At 38.2% G+C, this 20,158-nt stretch overlaps 1 protein-coding gene across 11 annotated transcripts in view; it reads left to right on the forward strand.

Moving 5' to 3' along the window:
• PLAG1 (PLAG1 zinc finger) overlaps window positions 1-20,158 on the forward strand; it is a 40,035-nt gene that overhangs the window by 10,326 nt on the left and 9,551 nt on the right. For 2 of the 11 annotated variants that reach the window (XM_044423873.1, XM_044423882.1), the window contains exons 2-6: window positions 1,402-1,553; window positions 8,120-8,309; window positions 10,091-10,365; window positions 15,035-15,197; window positions 16,308-16,470. The gene's annotated coding sequence lies outside the window, so the exon portion shown is untranslated. Of the gene's footprint in view, window positions 1-1,401; window positions 1,554-8,116; window positions 8,310-10,090; window positions 10,366-15,034; window positions 15,198-15,227; window positions 15,248-16,307; window positions 16,471-20,158 lie in introns of those variants that run through there. The other 9 variants (XM_044423875.1, XM_044423881.1, XM_044423883.1 and 6 more) reach the window with 9 other exon arrangements.

The following is a 20,158-nucleotide window of genomic DNA, read 5'->3' on the forward strand; positions in this document are numbered from 1 at the left end:
AAAGATTCTTTGTTATTCTCACTGCCCCTGAATCTACATCATAATTCATCCATAGTATCATTCTGGAACAACATGTATCTGTGACACTTTCTAGTAAAAGATTTTCATATGCTTATGTCTGGAATATTTTCACTCTAAAACCACAAATGCAAAACATTATAGTGGAACAGGCCCTGTTTTTCCTTATAAAGGAATTCTCTTATGACTACAAATGTTACCTTGAGTAGTAAGTGGGAAAATAACCATAATGTGTTTATTTTGATAAAAGGAATTTGTATATTTTGGCTGTTGGGGCATAGTAAGTTAATCAACTGAGTTTGCATTAGGATATTCAGGTTGAAAATTCAGTAAAGCCTGAAGCTTGCTAGTTAATCTTAAACAGGTTTTTCTCAGCCTGTCAAAGTTACTATGAGAGAACTGGATTTGAAGCATTGCATTGAGGGTGAAATTATGTGACAAATTTGAATCAGACTGAAATTTTCACTTAAGTTATTACAGAGTGTTCTTTATTCTTGAGTTAGGGAACAATCCAATGATCCCTGGGCAAGCATCCCAAGGATCACAGAACGGCTTTGGAACCCCTTCAAGTTTAGAGACAGCACTCAGCTCTCCCATTCCCCATCCCTTCACAGCTAGTGCAGGAAGAACCATGTTTGATTCCCTCCAAAGGTCATAGCAGTAACCTTGGAGGAGGAGGAAAGAGGGCATTCCAGTGCATATGACAGAGTAGACTGAAGAGGACAGGATACAATTTATGCCAAACCTTTTCTAGCCTCCCTCCTCAGAAGAGCTGTCTAGTGAAACTCTGGGAGATTGAACCTGGCAGAGCATAGGAATCTTAGAAGCGCCCAAGTTCAGGAGCTTCCAAGCAGAAAGGATGCAGTCCACAGGAAAGTGCTTTCAGTTAACCTAATTTTGTTCCAAGCACTTTTGTAATTGTATCCTTCCCCTTTCTTTTAGCAAGGACAGTGATAACATCACATGTGCATTGAAAATTTACATTATTAAAGTTTTGTGACAGGAATGGGATATATGTATGATAATGTAATTCAACATTTACTTCAGAACTTAATAGGTTGAAACTTGCTACCTCAACTAAAACAATTATATTATCCAAGTTCTAGAAAGCACATGCCCCAACAAGAAATCCTGTGACCATCACATCCCTTCTAAAAGTTTAAACATGTCTGACACATTTTAAACATTTGTGCTGTAATATCATATAAAGCTAGGTGTTCAATAAAAGTGGGAGCAGTCAACATAAAACATTTTGCATGTGGTCAGATGGTCTTAATTGCTGTGCTAGAATAGTGAAGGAAAGGTATTGACTTTTATCCATACTTTCTGTGCAGAATGCAGTTCATGTTCACAGAGTGGGGCTTTTTCCCCTTCCCTTTGCAGCCCCCTTCAGCCCCTGAAAATCTGTTCTTGAAGACTGGAGAACCCTTGGGAATAATGTGAGATATGGTGCAGGAAACTGCAGATGGATTGAGGAAATGGTAAAAGTGTCCCCTTCTGTGAACTGAAGAGCAATGTAACATCCAGTAAATAAGGTACTACCACAGCAAAACCTAATCTCTGTTCTAAATGGCAAACTTTTAACTTTACAACTTTTCGGAGGAGGAAATTCTGTTTAAGGTTAGCATTCCATTAAAAACATTTGCCATGGATGCGCTTGTCTAAAGAGGAAAATCTTTACTAATTTACTAATATTACTACCTAAAATGCAGTTTTGTGAACAGTATCTTAGCAATATCCTTCTTTCATATCTGTTTTATTTTTTTCTGAAAAACAAGGAGTTCAACTTGTAAAAAAGTTATATTAAGACAACTTGTTCTTTATTCAAAGTCTAGAAACATTGCAACACTTGAAAAGGCTTTATATAATCACCATATAGCTGTGGTGATTTTAACCCAAAACAATCAGAGAAAGGCTAGGTGAATGATATTTCTGTCCTCTGTGTGGTATTCTATATGAACTGCTTTATATTCTAGACTTGGTTTATAAAAATGCTCTCTAACAGAATGTTTTACTTAGATCTTTTGGCAGTGTTCTGCACAGACCAATTTGTCTTCAGACATGCTGAAGACCAAGTTCTTGCAGGCCTGTATATTTTAAATAAGCAATTGATGGGTTTTGCAAAGTAATCAAAGCTCAACATTAGCTTCAACATTTGTATCACACAAACTTGGATCAAAATCAACCCTTGTAGTCAGTCTAATGAATCAAACCAATACAGGTAATGACTGACCAGATACATAAAACTTTTTTCAATAAACAAGCAAACTTTTTAAAAATTAAGTCTGAATGTTCTGTTAACTATCTTAGATTGCACTCTGACATACTGATGACACCTGATGAAAACAGCTGCCCAAATAAAGACTAAGATTAACATAATCCATAAATTAGTGTGAACCAATTTGTGAGCAGATGCTCAGGCTTCTAGAACAGCTGCCAAAGCTTTTTTCAGTTTCTTTGCTTCAGTATGCTCATCATGTTTAAGCAAAATACAACTCTTTGCTGATATGAACAATGAGTGCTAAAGGTGGCTCTATGCTCCATCTTTTACAGATGTGAGCATTACAGCAGTATGAAGCAATGAGCAGCACCTTTTCTGTGATGATGGCCATGTTGTAAAGCACTGATGTCCAATTATATATGGCCTCATCTCAACTAGATTGCTCTTGTTGGATTAAAATGTTGTTTACATGCTTCACTGATGGTTTAGAGTGGCTACATTTTTATACATCAGTTTGAAATGTTGCCTTTCCATTTCTTGTCTTATAAATTTAGATAACTGAACTGTAGTTGCACATAGTATTTTATTGTTTTCATAGAAGGCGATGTGATATATGTACAAAAAGTCAATATCAATACTGTAGTTTTTTGGTCTTGTCCACAGCTCACTTTGTTCCCTGGAAAGGAGCATCAGGGAAATGATAACTTGTAATTGTATATCTTATCTTGACTGGGAAACTATATATTTATAAATGAGTGACAGACAAGAACATAGCATATTTAGAAATCTGTATATAAAAGAACCTGCAAAGTAGGATCCTAGTATAGTGTATATATCACTTGTATGGAAAATTGGCCTATCAATATTTTAACTCAATACATTAGAGCTAAATAAGGTTACATCATTAGCTATGCGGAGAATAACTAGCAGTGAACTATAAGTATTTGAGCAGAATTCAAAGAAATGCTGCCTTCACCATTCTACCCCACCAATTATGTTATGCAAGCAGCTGCTACTCTTTGTTTAACATAAGGGAATTCCACCAGCCTGTTTCCTTTTAGTAACTAGCATTCCAGTTCATTTCAGGGCTATTCCCTTTGCATAAACAGTGGATACCACTACCTGTGCAATGCAGTTAGCGGGGCCTTCCACTTGCAGAAGGGAAGGTGGGCAGAACAGACTCAGCACATGCACCAATCTCTTAACCCTTATGGTCATACTGCAAATTTTCTATAAGGAATGGAGAAATAATTCACAAAGTATAAATTTGTTAATCAGTATAACTTCTATATTAAAGAGTAGATACATGTTCTTTGTGGGTACCAGTGGAAACTTTTTTCTTAACACCAACTACCATAGAGGATATGAATTCGTGAATATGAAACTGATACATCATTTTGGATTCAAGGATGTAGTTGTGCTAGTTGAAAACATTTCTGCTAATCTGTTATTCCTACTTCCTGCTTCAGTACCTGAGATACTGGGCTGTCCAAGCCTCAGAAACAGATTTTTGAGGACACAGAGCACTGATATTGGGTGGGAGGGGGAAATCCAATGGAAAGTCGGCATGTTCAGAAGCAAATGTTGCATGTGCACTGGAAATGTTTAGCATATGTATTTTATTTTATTTATTTACAAGGAAGTTAAAGGTATGAACACTCAGGTTCATATTGGCCTCATCCTTGTTGTTGGAAGCCCAAGCAGCCACAGCAGCTCAGAGTAAATTTTACTGAGTTCAACTATGTACCAACTACAGTGTATCCTGGATAGGAAGAGATAGCTTGGTCATTGCAGTAGAAGTGCTGCTAACTTTAATACTGGATTACTACAGTGCAAGTTGATACAGAAGCTGCAGCTAGGAGAATATGCAACAGCTTGATTAAAGAGCATGTATCACCACTATACAGGGTTATATATTACTGAGACAGTTTTAAATTTTGCTGTAGGAAACAACAGGGGAACAGGATATTTGATAAAACTTCTTCTTTACCAGTCTGCCTGGTCAGTGAAATCATACATTAATTCATTTCTGGTGGGTCTCTACAGTCCTATGCTCCATATGGAGGCTTGTTGGAGTAGAGCCTTTGAATTATCAGTTCCTTCTTTGTGGAACTCTGTGCCTGTTGATGACAGGAAAGCATCAAAGTAGTTTCATTTTTTTCCCTCTGAGCACATTTTAAACAAGACTTCTTTTGATTGTTACAATGTTATTTATCTATTGGTAACATTTCTATACTGCTCTATATCTATCTATGTATATATTTATTTGATTTCTATACCACCCATTAACCAAGATGGTTCTCTTGGTTAGAGATAGATTCTCTAATTTGTCAAAGTCCAAGACAAAAAATATGAAGAAGAAAATAAAATTGAAAACAAACTATCAGACTAAAACAGACACAGACTGGTCAAACAAGGAAAGCTTTCTGAAGTAGAAATGATGTTGTCAGTAATGTTGTATCTGCCTGTTATTCAGAACCAAGGAGCTCCACAAAAATGGTGCCACCATACCAAAGGCTCTTATCCAGTGGACTCCGATCAGGTCACAGGTCCATACAAACTACCAGGATCTAGCTGGTTGTAAGGGAAAAGGTACTCTCTCAGGTGTCCTGAATCCAAGTACTTAACACTAGTACCAGTAGCCTAGTCCAGTAGTGAATAGGTAGCCAGTGCAGTTCCCTCAGCAAAAGGGTTGCATGCTGAAAAGGAGAGGCTCCAGACAGCAGCTGAGCTACTACATCCTGTATTAGCCTCAGCTTCTAGACTAGCCTTAAAGCCAGGCACACACAAAGCACATTATACTAATCCAGTCTTGAGGTTATTAGTCCCTGCAGCACTGTGCCTAAGTTATTCCTGTCCAGGAGAAGCCATAGTTGCAGGACTAGTTGAAGCTAGTAAAAAGCAATCCGAGGCTTCCTCACTCAGTAGTCCAGCAACAATAATGGATTTTGAAGTACCTCTCAACAAATCTTATCTTTCACAAGGAGTAAAACCTCATCCAGAACAGACAGTGCCCTATATTCTGGACTTGAGCCTCACTCACAGAACTTCTATCTAGCTAGGATTCAGCTTCAGTTCATTGGCCTTCATCCAGCCCACCACTGAGTCTAGGCACTGATCCAGGACTTGTATAGCCTCATCTGATTCACAGGAGATACAGCATACAGATGGAACTTGGCATGATATCCCCTAATGACCACTCCCAGGGGTTTCATATAGCTGTTGAATATGGTATTTTGTAAAAGCCAAGGGGCCAAGGAACAGTCAGCCAATATTATTCTATGAAAATGAACCTGCAGGTAAAACCAGATCCATTGTGCTGCATGGTGTTGATGGTCAAAAGTCATTGAGAGATCAAGCAGAATAAGTAGGGTCTCAGTCCTAATAATCTAATCAAGGCTGATTTAGTCTCATAGCTAGGTTGAAAGCCAGACTGGAATAAGTTTAGATCATAAGCATCCACCAGTTGCAGTTGCGCCACTACAATCTTCTAAAGTACTTTCTTCAAGAAAAGTAGTTATTTTCAACTTCAATTCCTAGTTATTTTCAACTAGGAAATAGTCATCAACTAATGTTAGGTACAGAGTAGTTTCTTCAAGAGTGGTTGCACTGTTACTCCATTAAAGGCAGAAAGAACAATCCATCGTTCCTGTATCTTTTATTTTAAAATGATTCTTAAAAGTTTAAAATCTGTATTTTATTGTTCACTGCTCAGATACAGTGCCTTGCCGAGATATTCACCTCTTTGACTTTCACACTTGTTGGTTGTATAAGTATTTATCCTTCTCAGTCAGTACTTGGTAGAAGCATATTTGGCAGCAATAATGGTTGAGAGTTTTCTTGAATGAGTCTCCATCAGCTTTTCATATCTGGATCCTACAGTATTTCTGTTTCCCTCCTTGCAAAACTGCTCCAGTTCTGTAAGGTTAGGTGAGAATTGTTGGTAAACAGCAAGTTTCAAGGCTTGCTAAAGATTTTTAGTTGGGTTAACATCTGAGCTTTCACTGAACCACTCTAAGTCATTCAGGTTTGTCTTTTGAAACCACTCTGTTACTTTGGCTCTGTATTCAAGGTTATTGTTCTGCTGGAAGGTGAATCTCTGCCCCAGTCTTAGATCCCTTGCAGACTGAAACAGGTTTTCCTCCAGATGTGCTCTGCATTTGGCTGCATTCATTTTGCCCTCAATCCAGACCATTTCACCACTCCCTATCAAGGAAAAGCATCTCCACAGCATGAAGCCAACACCACCAAATTTCACCATGGTATTGGTGTTTCCAGGAAATGAGCACTGTGGGCTTTTTGCCATGCACAGCAGCAGACTAGAGAAATGTTTTCTACATTTGCTGTATATCCCATAGTCCTTTTTTGCAAATAGCAAATGTACTTTGATTTTAGCTTGTTTCATCAATGGCTTTCTTCTCAGCACTTTCAAACAGGTCAAAAAAGCTCAGGTTTATCCAGGTGATAGTTGTACCATGAACAATTTCTCTAATCTCAGCTGCAGATCTCCCCTTCAGAGTTACCATTGACCTCTCGGCCACTTCTTTGACTAATGTCCTCCGTACCTGGTCACTGAATTTTAGTGGATGGCCTCCTCTAGCCAGAATAGTGGTCGAGCCATATTCTTTCTAGTTTATTATTCTGGGATTTAACAGAGTTCCAGAGATGTTCATAGTTTGAATTTATAATAATATAATTCAGAGCTGCTGCAAAACTGTATCCCAGAGTTGTTTTGACAACTTCTTGATGTTCAGGATGCTTCTTGTTTAGATATGCCCTCCAACTCTGGTGCCTTCCAGAAATAGGCATATTTAATTTAAGAACATGTGGCATTGGAAGTACACACAGGTGGATTCCAACTACTTATTGTATGTGAGTTCTGGAGGCACCAGAGATTAGGCATGTTGCAGAAACTATGGTGAATACTTAGGCAACCTACAAGTGACAGTTTGTTTTTGTTCACTTTTGTATCAGAATGAAAAAACTTTGCACCTTCACAGTGTTGACTGTCTTATATACATCAAATGGTAATAATACCAATTAAACCTATTTTACTTCCAGATTATAACACAATGAAATGAAATGAAATTCAAAAGTCAAAGCAGGAGGATATTGCTACTGTATTTTCTTGGATATAGGGGTGTATAAATCTTAATCAACAACAAAACAGGCTGTCTGTATTTGCATCTTTACTAGTCAGTTCTCTGATAGTAAAGATATAAGACTTCAGCTTTGTGGGATCTCTTTTGTTCCCTAACAGAATACTGCTAAACCAGACATAAAATGGGTAGCTCAGGAGGCCGACTCTATTGTCTACTGTGACCCATGAATCATACACTGGGATATGTACAAATCAACATTTGAGTCACTGTAGATAAGGGATTCGAATGCATTACTCTGAAACAGGTCGGCAGAATGGAATAACAACCTGGTCAAAAGCAACCAGTCAATATTCCTATTTTACAAACTGGGAATACTGAGGATGGAAGATCAAAATTTAGCACAAGACCTGCATGACAGAAGGGGGTGTTGTCTGCTTTCTAAAAATCAGAAATTCTTGAAGATCTAGCAGAAACCACTCAGCTCTTACCAGTAAATTCCAATCTGTGGTTCAGCCTCCCCTACCCCTGTACATGCAATGGCACTCTGCTACCTCTATATTTCTGTTCTCTTCCACTAGAGCAGAGGAAGGGAATCTTTTTGAAATGTCATTCACAGGTTGGAAGATTTAATCAGGGTACAGCTGATTGTTAGTGGATTCATAATCAAAAGCAGGTTACGTTTTCAGTACTGTAGGATTTCATAGCTCTTCCTCTGCTACCTAACCCCATCCCTTCTCTGTGCCACTCCATCCCTTCTCTATTTCTTGCACATAAGAAGAAGACAAAGAGGCAGCTGGAAAGCAGGAATAGACCACAGCATCTGAAGACCAGATTATGTTGAGGATCCTATTAACCAATAATAGAAGAAAAAATATGGAACCTTGTATGACCACAACTATCAGAAACAAAAACAGACTACCTTGAAAACTCCATGTATCTGTAATACACTGTAATTCTGGATTTTAATGGTAAGCCACTTTGATAGTTGAACATGGCTGAAAATGGGTAAATCACTAGAACTCCTGATTTTTATTATTGCAAGACTCTGCTTCAAAAGTCCTGTGTATTCTTTTAGTTTTCTTTTCCTAGCTAAGGTGCAGGGAACCTCCAACAGTTGAGGTCTCCATCACCATCCTCAGTTCCCCTTCCATCCAAAAGGCTGCCAAGGCTACCAGGGGCTTAGGAAGAAGGGAAGAAAAGGAATCCTCTTATTGTTGATCTCTAGTTAGCAAGCTCTCCCTGCCCCAATACACAGCTCTTCCTCCCAGCCCTGGATGAGCAGCAGGCAGGGAAGTCCCCCTGTTGTTAAAATATATAAAAGTCTGGAGCATAGGCAGTCAACCAGAATAGGGTGATGGGCCAGATGATTCACCACTCATCTCTCTGCAGGTCAAATGACATCAAGGAATAGTACATCTGGTCCCATCATTTGGGGTATTGGGGAGAAGCACTAGTTGTGTATTGCCCAGAGCATGCAGGAATACCTGTAAGCATCGGACAAGTGGGAGAAAGCACAGGGTAGGCAAAGAGTCGTTGCTGTGCAGAGCCCTTCTCTGATGGTACATACCACAAAACTGATTCCTGGCAGGTGCATTGGCCTGGGACCAAATGACTAAGCAAATGATGCTTACAATACAAAAAGAATTTAACAAATGTTTCTTTTGTGAGCACTGATCACTAAAAGATGCTTATTTAAATAAGCCATTAGACCCACTGAAGTTTGTGGCTATTAGATACTGGACATCCCACACATGTGAGTATGTGCTTTAGCAATATGTCGCTAGCAACTTGATTTGTCGCTAGCAATGAAGATAAAAGTTTGAGTTTTACAGTTTTGGCAAGAAGCTTCTTTCGGGGTACTTGCTTTCAAGGCCTATTGTTTGATTTTGGAAAATTGACGCATCTGTAAAGATTGTCAGGGTGTTCCCACAATACTCCCCTCTTATTTTTGTGAACAGAGATCACCCGTGCCATGTGTATCTAGTACATTCTCCGCATAGGGAAACACCCTGCAATTTCCCACTGCTCAGGGAAATAGGGAGCACAGAACAATACTCTGACATTTGTTCTGTTCTAATAAATTAATGCTTTAAACTTTGATTTTAACCTAACTACCACAGAAATTTGGGATTTCACATTTTAAAAAATTCTTCTGTTCAGATCAAGTATGTTTCTGTTTGTCCAAATCAAGTCAGATTACAATAATCAGATTTTGTCTGTATGTTCTAGTCATCTTTGGTTTGTCAAGGTAGCAACCTTCAAAAGTAGGAAACCGGGAGGTCATATCTGTCCCTAAATCAATGTTCATAGGATTGCAACCTTAGATTGCACTACAGCTCTTTAGATAAAATGCATGTCAAAAAGCAAGCTAGGACAGATATATATCAAATCAGCTCTTAACTTGTGAGATTGAATTATTTTCTCAGGGTATAATGGTATTCTTTGCATACTACTGTGATTGGGAATTGTATATAAAAAGTATGGCTGATAAATAGTTTTTGTCTTTAATAATATCAGGGATGAAGAACCTTCTTTATCCAAAGGCTGCGTATTCTTGGAAATAAGTTCTTGGCTGTTTTGCCAACAGTGGGCAGGCCCATCCCAAAAGTGGTATAGCAAGGGTCAAACCATTTTCTTCTGCTGTGTACACCCAGGCCATTGTTTTTGATGCCACCATCTTAAGCTTAAATTTTGAACTTTCAGCTTGCTTGAGTGAGATCATATTTATTCATTTTTCATGTTTCCACAGTATGCTTTAACAACAAATTCCAGAAGCCATCTTGGAAAGGACTTTGCTGTCATAGCCAAAAACCTGAAGATCAATATAGGAAACTTTTGTAACCACAAGCTTTTTTTCTGTACAGTTATTAATGTGTCGCTATATAAGGGAGGGGGAAGGGAGTTACCACACTTTCAGTTCATTTGCAACCTCTGGCTTGGCTATATTGGTTATCCCAACCTGCAGAGAAAGATTGAGACTGATAATACAAATGAAGATGTGGATGTATGAAGGCTAAGTTGTAGGTAAGCGCATTAAGCACCATTAAGCTAAAAGAACTCAAATATGAAATTGCTGAGCTTCTCACCAAACTATTCAATATGTTGCTAAGATCAGTCTCTGTACCAGAGCATTGGAGAATGGCCAGTGTAACCCCTTTTTTAAATGGATCTCTGGGGTATCTAGGGAATTACTGGCTGGTTAGCTTAACACCTCTTCTGGGTAAATTGGTTGAAAGTGTTATCAAGATTAGTATCAGTGAGCACATAGAGGGACAAGCCCTGCTGAAAAAGAATCAACATGGCTTCTGCAAAGGTAAGTCCTATCTCACTAATGTATTAGAGTTCTTTGAGATTGTCAGTTAAGCACATGGGCAAGGGCAATCTGGTAGACATTGTTTACTTATACTTCTAAAAGACTCTTGACAAAGTCCCTAACTAAGGACTCCTATGCAAATTTAGAAGAGAGGGAATAAATGACAATTTCTCCCAGTAATGAGATGTAGCCAGTGGGGTCCCACAAAATTCTGTATTAGGATCAATGCTTTTCAACATATTCATAAATTATCAGAATTAGGAGTAAGCAGTGCAGTGGCCAAGTCTGCTAATCATAGCAAAATACTTAGGGTTGTTAAAACCAAAAGGGATTGTGAGGAAAACTGGGAGAAGGAGCATCAAAAAATTGTCAAAAGTAGTTCAGTGTGAGCCAATGTAATGCATGTTGGCAGAAAAATTAAAAAACTTACTTCAAATATAGGTTGGTAGGATCTGAGCTAGTAATGACTGATCAAGAAAGTGATCTTAGTGAATAGCTCAATTAAAATATCAACCCAGTGAACAGCTGTTGTGAAAAAGGCATAAATAGGAAAAAAATGAAAACAAATCTGCCAAGATTGTACTCACCTTAAGCCAAATCTTTGGTGCATTCTCACTTAGAATATTGTGGACAACAAGTAGAGGGACCAGAAAAGGCATCGTTGAGTTGAAAAAAGTAGAGAGAAGAGCAACTAAAATGATCAAGAGGTTGGAACAATTCTCCTGCAAGGGCACAGTTACAACAACTGGGATTGGTTAGCTTAGAAAAAAAGCAAGTAAGGGGAAGAAATGATAGAGGTGTTTAAAATTATACATGATGTGGAGAAAGTGGATATGGAAGCTGATTGGTAGGAGACTCAGGATAGATAAAAGGAAGTACTTCTTCACAAAGTACATATTTAAACTATGGAGTTCACTGCCATAGAAGGTAGTGGTGGTCACCAATTTGGATGGCTTTCAAAGACAATTGGACAAATTAATGAAGAGAAGGCTATCAATGACTACTAGCTTTGCTGGCTATGTTTGACACTGTATTCAGCTTTCTATTATTGTATGTCATAGCCTAGAATTGTGATAATAGTTTTCTCTAATCCCCCTGCATCTCCAGTGCATTGGATTTGGTGGTAAGCCTATTCAGTGAGAGTAGTTTATCTGTCTCATGCATTGAGGAATTTCACACTAAACCTTTATATGTTATTTTTGTTGCTGACTAACATATAACTCAAGTTCATGTTATTTACTTTCTGCTGAATTTCTCTGGAATTCATAAGAAATCTTTCATTCTCAGTAAGAGATTCTATGGGATCATGAAGATGCAATAAAATATACTGAGCTAAGTATTGATTCATCAATTCCAGTTTGTGCTAAATATGTAGATGATTATTTTGGCCTTACCTGTTCTATGCATATGCTCTCCTTGAATATATAGCCTTAAATGCAATATTAACTTTGATTATCTAATCTGGTGTATGATAGCAAATTACGTTTCAAATTTTCAATCGTCTTTCTTCTAACACAATGTGATACATTTTTGGAGTGGGAAGGTCACTGGAAGAGCTGATAAAGCTAACAGGAAGATAAATTCTGGGCCTGGAATTTTACCTTAATATCTGCAACATTCTTGCAAATTGATCCTGGATCTTTACAGTGGGTAGATTTCCTACCTGCATCCTGATTGCTATTTATTTATTTATTTATTTGTTTGTTTATTTAAACATTTCTATGCCTCCCCATTCGCCGAAGCCTCAGGGCAGCTCACAACATAAATAATAATTGATATTGTTGGACAACAATTTGTTATCCAGTCTAAACGAAGAACAATTTGCTGACCATACTTGAGCAATTTAGGAATGTGCTGTTGATTTTATACTTAAAGCCTTTGACTGACTAATTGGATAAATTGCATAGTGTTATGAATAGCTGGACTGGAGTGGAAGGATTGCTTTTGTGAGGAGAAAGTGGGAAATTCCATTCTTCCCATTACCCCATGGTCAATTCTATTTAGCAGAAGTCATGAACACTCTGATTTGGTTTGTACAATATGACAGCCTAGCTATGGTGTTGTATGAACCCAGATATCTTCCCACAGATTGGCTTGTGAGAAATAAGTAAGGATTGTTGCATCCGTGACAGGTTTTCATGTTCTCTAAATTTGGAACCCAATCCCATTGTGAGTACAGAGGAGTGGTGAGTGGCAAAAACTAGTTCATACTAAGCTTGCCACAGCAACCAGCAATTGATAACACAAACAACACTTCAGACTGACTGACAGACACTGGATCACTCTTGCTTGACTGCAGCCTCTTTTGTACTTAATAGCTTGCTTTCTTTTTACACTTTTTCCTGACAGCTGTCAAAACTCTGTGTTCCCATAAATGGAATGCACACACTTTTCCACTTTCCTGAGCACTCAGAATCTTGGAAATCTGTGCAAAAGGTGCAATCCAATCAGAACAGTGCAATCCAAACAAAAGACAGGGGGACTTTACTGCAAAGCTTTTGCCAGATATACAGTTTCCTAGTGGCTTTTGTTCTCATGTAACAGCTTGTCATTTGACAGCTGACCTATGAGAAACAAAGGAACTCCTTGTGTCCATGGATTGTTCCTCTTGCATTTTGGCAAGAAACAACATCCAGACATAGACAAGGCAGGATTGTGCATTTGGATAGTCAGAGTTTTGCACCTATGAAAATTCTAAATCATCATCATCATCAAGAAACCATATGCACATATCTCGGGCAAACACACAGACATACCCGTACATAATATGACTGATGAACCAGAGACAATCACTTCAATTTGCTGCATGGGCAGTCTGAACCAGATGTCAGAGACTGTTGTCACTTTGGAGACTGGGAAAAATGAACTCCAGAAATGGTTGCAGTCGCAGCAGGAAGAGGAGTCGAGACAGGTCATGCTGTTGCATCTCCTCAGATGTGTATGGGAGGAACAAGAGGGGAAGGAGTGATAACCCAGTTGTCTGTTGGGCATACTGTGGGTTGTTTTATGAACAACCCACACTGCAGAGCTAATACATGGGGCTGAATTCATTCTAGTTTGTCACTACAATTAAAATTAGAATCAGATATTATAGAAGTTGCAACTGATTTATGCATTAAATTATGATTGTTGTTTCTACCTGCTGAAGAGAATTTATTTTTGTAGTTCTAGTTGTAAGCTGATGCTTACAATAGGTATTCTATTGCTATGCGATGGGCTAAATGGCAGGCTATAAAGTCATATAATAGAGGAACTGAGTATCACAGCTGTTAGTCACTTTCCGTCTCACTGGTGATCATTTTTAGGTGAAGTCTGTCAAGATCAACGTAAACTTTCAAACTCATATGCTTATGCTCATTCGGTTACCTTCCTCTGTGCTTTTGCTGGACCTCATCTCAAAAGGGGAAGAGAAGTAGCTGGTGTGATTTCGGGATACCCTCCATACACACTTCATCCCCTGTCCCTTTTATTCACTCTCTGAAGTTGCTTTCCCAGCCTTTTCAGAGTGCAATCAGCATGGATCTTTCCATACCAGCTGTAACTGGGAGGGATCAGAGCTCTGACTTCCAGCTTCAAGGAGTGCTGGAGATATGGACTATCCTGTGGCCCCTCCTATTATGTCTGTGGCCATAGGATCATTCATTTAGACATTTATCATGTACCCTATATTTTTTCTACGCAACCCCCCTAAATAATTAAATCTATATAAGGAAGATGATCTGTCGCTCCTGAATACCTAGTTGCCTCTTTCTTTCTTTTATTTCTTTTACAGTAGTTGAAGTATGACTAAAGTAGATTTAAAATAGCTTAATCTATGATATTAAAATGTATTCTGTTTTACTCTTTTACTTAACAATACTGTATGTCCTTAACTGCCATGATATTAACTAACTTTTAATGCTTTTTCTTCTTTTGATCTTGGAACCAATTCTAAACTCATTAGGGAAAGTTTCCATAGTTCTCGTACAACTGGAATTCTATTTTATCTCCTAAATGTTTTAGTGTTAACCTGGCCCCTTCATTAGCATTCTTGTTACCAGATAATTGTAAAGTATGTGCTTTTTTAATGGTCCCTAAACCTGCTCAATGTTTGGTATATTTTAACTAGTTTTCTGACTTTAAAGGGATTTGTATGGCAAAATTACATTGCATTATTGCATTATGCTGCGTTGACATTGGAATCCACCTTAGGTTTTTCCCCTGTTGTTGAAAGTATGGAGTATCAATGAACCTTTAGGCTGTTCATTATGAGAGTTGCAACAAAGAGCTTTCAAATGCTCTGTCTTTAACATGAATTTCAACTGAGAGATTTGGTTTAGAGACAATGTGCTCTGTGGACAAACTATCATATAAACTTCTAATTACTCTGTTCTCATATAGGTAGAAATGAATTAACTGGCTCAGCAGGAAGTAAATAATCTCACCTACTGTGCATGTGAAGGCTTTGGGCGTTGTGGATCATTGCACTATTGAAGAATATTAATAGGCATCAACTTTATATACTGTGCAGTGCACACACACAAAAATGAAGAAAAATGAATAGGTATCTCAAGGTGCCATTAAGCTTAATATGATCAACTTCTCAAGATACGGGTGTGTGACATGCCCAAAATAACATTGTTTGTAATGTATTTTCTCTAATTTAAATTGACAAACTGTTTTGTATGTACTAAAAATGCATGTAGAGTTTTGCTATGTCAGAATTACAACATGATCTGTTCACAGCCCTCTTGCATTTATTGGGGATCATACTGTACTTCAAATTCATAAACTAGGTTACAGGCTCATTGTGAAACTCATATACTTGATGCCCATCACTCCTTTTGTAAAAACTGAAATTCTGCTGAAGGAATGAATGATTGCAATTGGAGAAGTGGTGACAAGGAGTACTGTTTCTCTGTTTCTGTCAGTCCACCCCTCTTATACAAGGAGTATGAGAGAGAGAGAGAGGGAGCATGCCCAATTTTGAGGCAACATTGCCCTCATCCTTAAAATTGTAACATAATGTAGCCATCATTTATGGTTAACCATTCTACTCACATTTTGTATTAATTAAAAAGTAATAGTAAGCACCTGTGTGTAAACTGTGACCTGTCTTCACTGAAGCATAGCACATTGGGTCCATATGCAGAGGATTGGAAAGTGAAGAAACAAGAGAAAGGGGAAGCAAATGGGAGGGACAGTAAAGCATCTGACTACTCCTTTTGATGGGTCTTGGTTCTCTACTAATGGAAGTTCCTCACAAAACATCCTTTCTCTGGGCATATTCAGTGACTCAGACCCATGTGCAAAGCTGCTCCTAATGCAGTTATTCTGCTGAAAACTAGACATTTGGATGTACCTAGAGAACTGTACTGTCAGGCAGCACACTTTGAACACAAGTCTGAACAAAGTCTAAGAAAAGAGAGAATAAGCTGCCTAACATATTTCCTTTGATGGCTTGCTGGCTTCTAGACTTCAGTATCAAGCCAACACACCTTGTTCTCTGCATACAGAAAATCTGGATCATGTTCATGATCGTCGTCATCATCATCATCATCATTATTAGATCATAAAATGTTTTAACATGGACTGTGTTTCTTTCCGTTTGGCATCTAGTCTTCTGAAGTTAATTTTTTCACTAATGTCTAGCCCCTTCTTCTTTGTTTTTCAGATCAGCAAAAATGGGAAGCACTGGATTCTGGTTTGCTCCTAGACATGTCAGTGGAACTGGTTAAGACCAAAATCTGAAGGTTTTTCTTCGTTATCCGTCACCAGGTGTGCACTGAACAGAGGCTACCATAAATCTGTTTTGAGTATGAACACCTTTTAAAATGGTATAAAATATATAACAGTATTGTTTAAATAGTTTTTTGATACTGTAACATTTATCCTACAGTTGAGAAAGAACCAATGTGAATAATAATATGCTGAAGCTGGAAATAGGCATTATTACTCAATTTTTTTTCAGCTGGTCTTTGAAAAGTGTAATATTTGAACATCAATGTCAAAATACTATCTGCATTGCTCAGCCTGTACATCCACAGTTGAGTTAGCTGTAAATAGTTAGGGTAATAAGCAAGTGACTTAATTATTTAGATATTCACCCCAGAAATAGCAAAATGAAATTTAAATGGTTGGGCTCTAAAGGACCATACGTACTGCACTGCATGCACAGCGGGACCTTTCTGATCCTCCTTTCCTACAGCAGTTCTTTGCATTCATCTTTCCCAACTCCCCAAAAGCTACTCATGAAGTATAAGGCATACAACAGCAGAGAAGATGGAGTAGCATTTGGAGGAGCATTCAACAGCAAAGAAGATGGTGTTGTATGGGAGATCAGTTGTCCCCTTGTGCTTTAGATATATGTGCAGTCCCTCTTGAATCCTGACCACTGCAACAGTAATATAAAAAGGAGTAATCTACATCAATTAAAAAGGAATATTTGATACCTAATCTTGAATCAGCATGGTTCTGCACATTCTTTGAAATATTCTCTTTAAAATGGGTTGAAACCTTGAGAGGCTTAAGGACTAATTTATAGCTGATTGACTGAATTTCTTCTTACTTTAAAGCAGATACAGCTATTTGAAATGTGCTTCTTGGTTTTCCCTACCTTTCATTCCCTTACGCTAAAATGCTTCCCTTATCATCTGAAATTGAGCCTAACTAGCTGCAATAGCAGTAGATCTGTGCATTAGAACATAGGTCTAATGCATAGTTCTAAAGTAAAGTTGTTTAGATCCAGGCATTCCTTTTTGTAAACGGAAGTGCTCCTGTTCCTAGAGGAAACAGATCCAGTGGAAACTTGCTGCTGGAAGAAGGGACAAGGTGTTGACTTTTGCTGACAACTTCTCCCCCTGCAGCCTCCATTACTATTTCCCATGCTATTCCGAAGGATTCCCCAAGGCACTCGAGCTTTTCAGGTCTTGCAGGGGAATTCAATAGGAAAGGTGAAAATCACTGCCCCTGTGCATTCCTCTGGTATAGCAGAACTCTAAGCACATCTTTGGATCCTACCCAGTAGGAATTTAAAAGAAATAAGAGATGTTAAGAAAGAAGTGCTAAGCTCATTGCCCTCGGCTTTTGACCCTTACAGTGCTTCCAGCTGGGCTTAGAAATGACAAGTAAACACATCCAGAAGAAACATGGCTGGAGGAGGTGGTTTATGGAGTAAGAACCAGTGACTACAGGAGGGCTCCTGCCAGCCAGCACAACTCATGTTCTTTGATACAGATTGTTATTTGCTATTGCTTCTAATTAGGGCCTAAAATAAGTTCCATAATTTCTTTAGAGCTATAGAGCATAACAAAACTAGTTTGTGATTTCTCAGAAATGGTAAATCCTTCTAGTTCTACTTCTACTAGTTCTACTTAATGGTTTTATCCTAAGATTCTTCTAAAGGCTTCCAGTTGTTCAGTGTCATGAGTATAAAATATAAAAAAAGGATTGCTAAAGTACATTACCTTACAAGGCAAAATAGAACTTGAGTTCCAGACACACAGGTATAAGCTAAGGGTTTGAAAATGCAATATATATTGAAAAATTTCAGTGAAGCAATAAGCACCAAAGATGTTCGAGCATGCTTTTCCCCTATCCATTTCTGAAACATCTCTTGCATTTATTTTTTTTCCCCTGCTAAAGTTTTGTATTGTGTTTTCTTATACTGACCTATAATAGAATCTTTTTGTTGTACTTCCTTAATTAGATAAATAGGTTAAAAGAGGTTATTGGTACCAATAAAGAAAGGTTTTAAAAAGTCAGGCCAGAAATTAAATGTACTGTATCCTTCATTCACAATAGACCTGCAGTTCTTTTATTACTAATCAGTGGAAGAATTAATTAGCATTAGAATTCATTGGAACAGATTGTGTCTTGCACTGCCCAGTTTATATAGGATATCTATAGCAACACAATAGATATGGAAACATTAGTTTTATTGTGGAAGATCAGATGTCTTGGAGAAGATAGTGCTCCATTGCTGAGAAAACAGCAACATTTAAAAATTCAGTTACAATGTTTAGTCATTTGAAACGTCCAGTGCTCTTCCTACTCTCTTCATGAGCATATCAATTGTAACATAGAGTTATTTAAAGTATTATGAAACTAATGTTTTCCAAATCTATTGAAATTGCCTCTGACACTACTAGTTATGAAAAAGGCATGCTTTCCCTTTCTAATCGTCTGTGAATTTTAAGAATTCGATTTTTCAGTGACCCAATCATGATTTGGCAATCAGGAATCTCAGGGCTACAGCTCCTTTCAGATCAATATTTTTTGCCCTTTCAATTTTGGGATAAATATGAGTAGCATTACATCTGCACCAGCACTTTTACTAGTCATAGTGCTAAACCACTTTTACAAAAATATGCAAACCCTGACTTGGTGTAATGCTTAGTAACATTGCTCATGCAGGTGTAACAAATGGTAGTTGACCCTAAAGACTGAAACATTAAGGATTTCCACTTGAGCAATCAGAAGCTGTACAAAGCTTGATTGCCTAACTATGATCAGGTGGAGGATATGCATGTATGTTGGCTGAATCCCTGGTCAGAGCATCTGTTGATGGGGGACATGGCCCAGCTTTCCCTATCATGCTGTAAGTAATTTTAATATGAACACTTCTGTTGTCTCAATTTGTTTGGGGACCCTTTGGTTTTAGAACACACATCCTACAAGAAAAAGAAAAGTATCTCTAGACCCAAAAGTCATACCCTTGTTGGTTAAACAAAAGTGATTAAAAAGATCTCTTCAGAGCTAACATCTAGTCTTACCATTTTACAAGGGCTATAATGTGATTGGACCTTGATATGAATTGATAATCTGACTAAGTCCTTTAGGCACAGTGATATACATGTCTAAACAGAAGATACAACTACAACTCCAGCATGCCAGCTGGGGAATGCTGGGAGTTGTGGAATTCTTTCTGTCTAAACATGATAGGATTTCATTCTTACAAATAAAATGAGGTAGAAGTTACTAACAAAGTAGGTAGTGCCTAAGGTAAATTAATTTAAAGGTAGGTCCATGGAATAAACTATTCCTAAATTCCCTGTGGTTCCCTGTGCTCCCTGAAGAGTTTTCCTGGGTTAGTGGTGCAAAGATTTGCCTGAAATCTGGCTTTTTTGTGCTTGCCAAACTTCTTCCCTATGCTTGACTCTGGCCTAGGAAGTGAGCCAAACCAAGATCAAGTCTGCAAAAACTCAGGAACATTAGCAGGGCCCTTCTTTGCACTGAATTATTCTCTCTCTAAGTATGCAGTCCCCATGCACCAAACACAATGTACACCAATTACGGACAGTGCTAAGTGTACATGTGTAGTTCCTGCCACGGGTGGCAATATGTCCTCACTGCCCACAGCACATGTGCAGCCCTCCTGTACAGCTAAAATTTGCACAAAGGCATCTTTCCTGTTGTCCATGAGGCAACACACAGTTTGTGTGTGCAAATGCTGCTGTAACAATGTACAAAAATCTGGCAAACATACAGGACGCGGGCAGAGCAGAGTTAGGAGGTGGACTTAGG

Source organism: Varanus komodoensis, unplaced genomic scaffold (genome assembly GCF_004798865.1).
Source record: "Varanus komodoensis strain SLA01 unplaced genomic scaffold, ASM479886v1 scaffold14_1, whole genome shotgun sequence".
Lineage (NCBI taxonomy): Eukaryota > Metazoa > Chordata > Lepidosauria > Squamata > Varanidae > Varanus > Varanus komodoensis.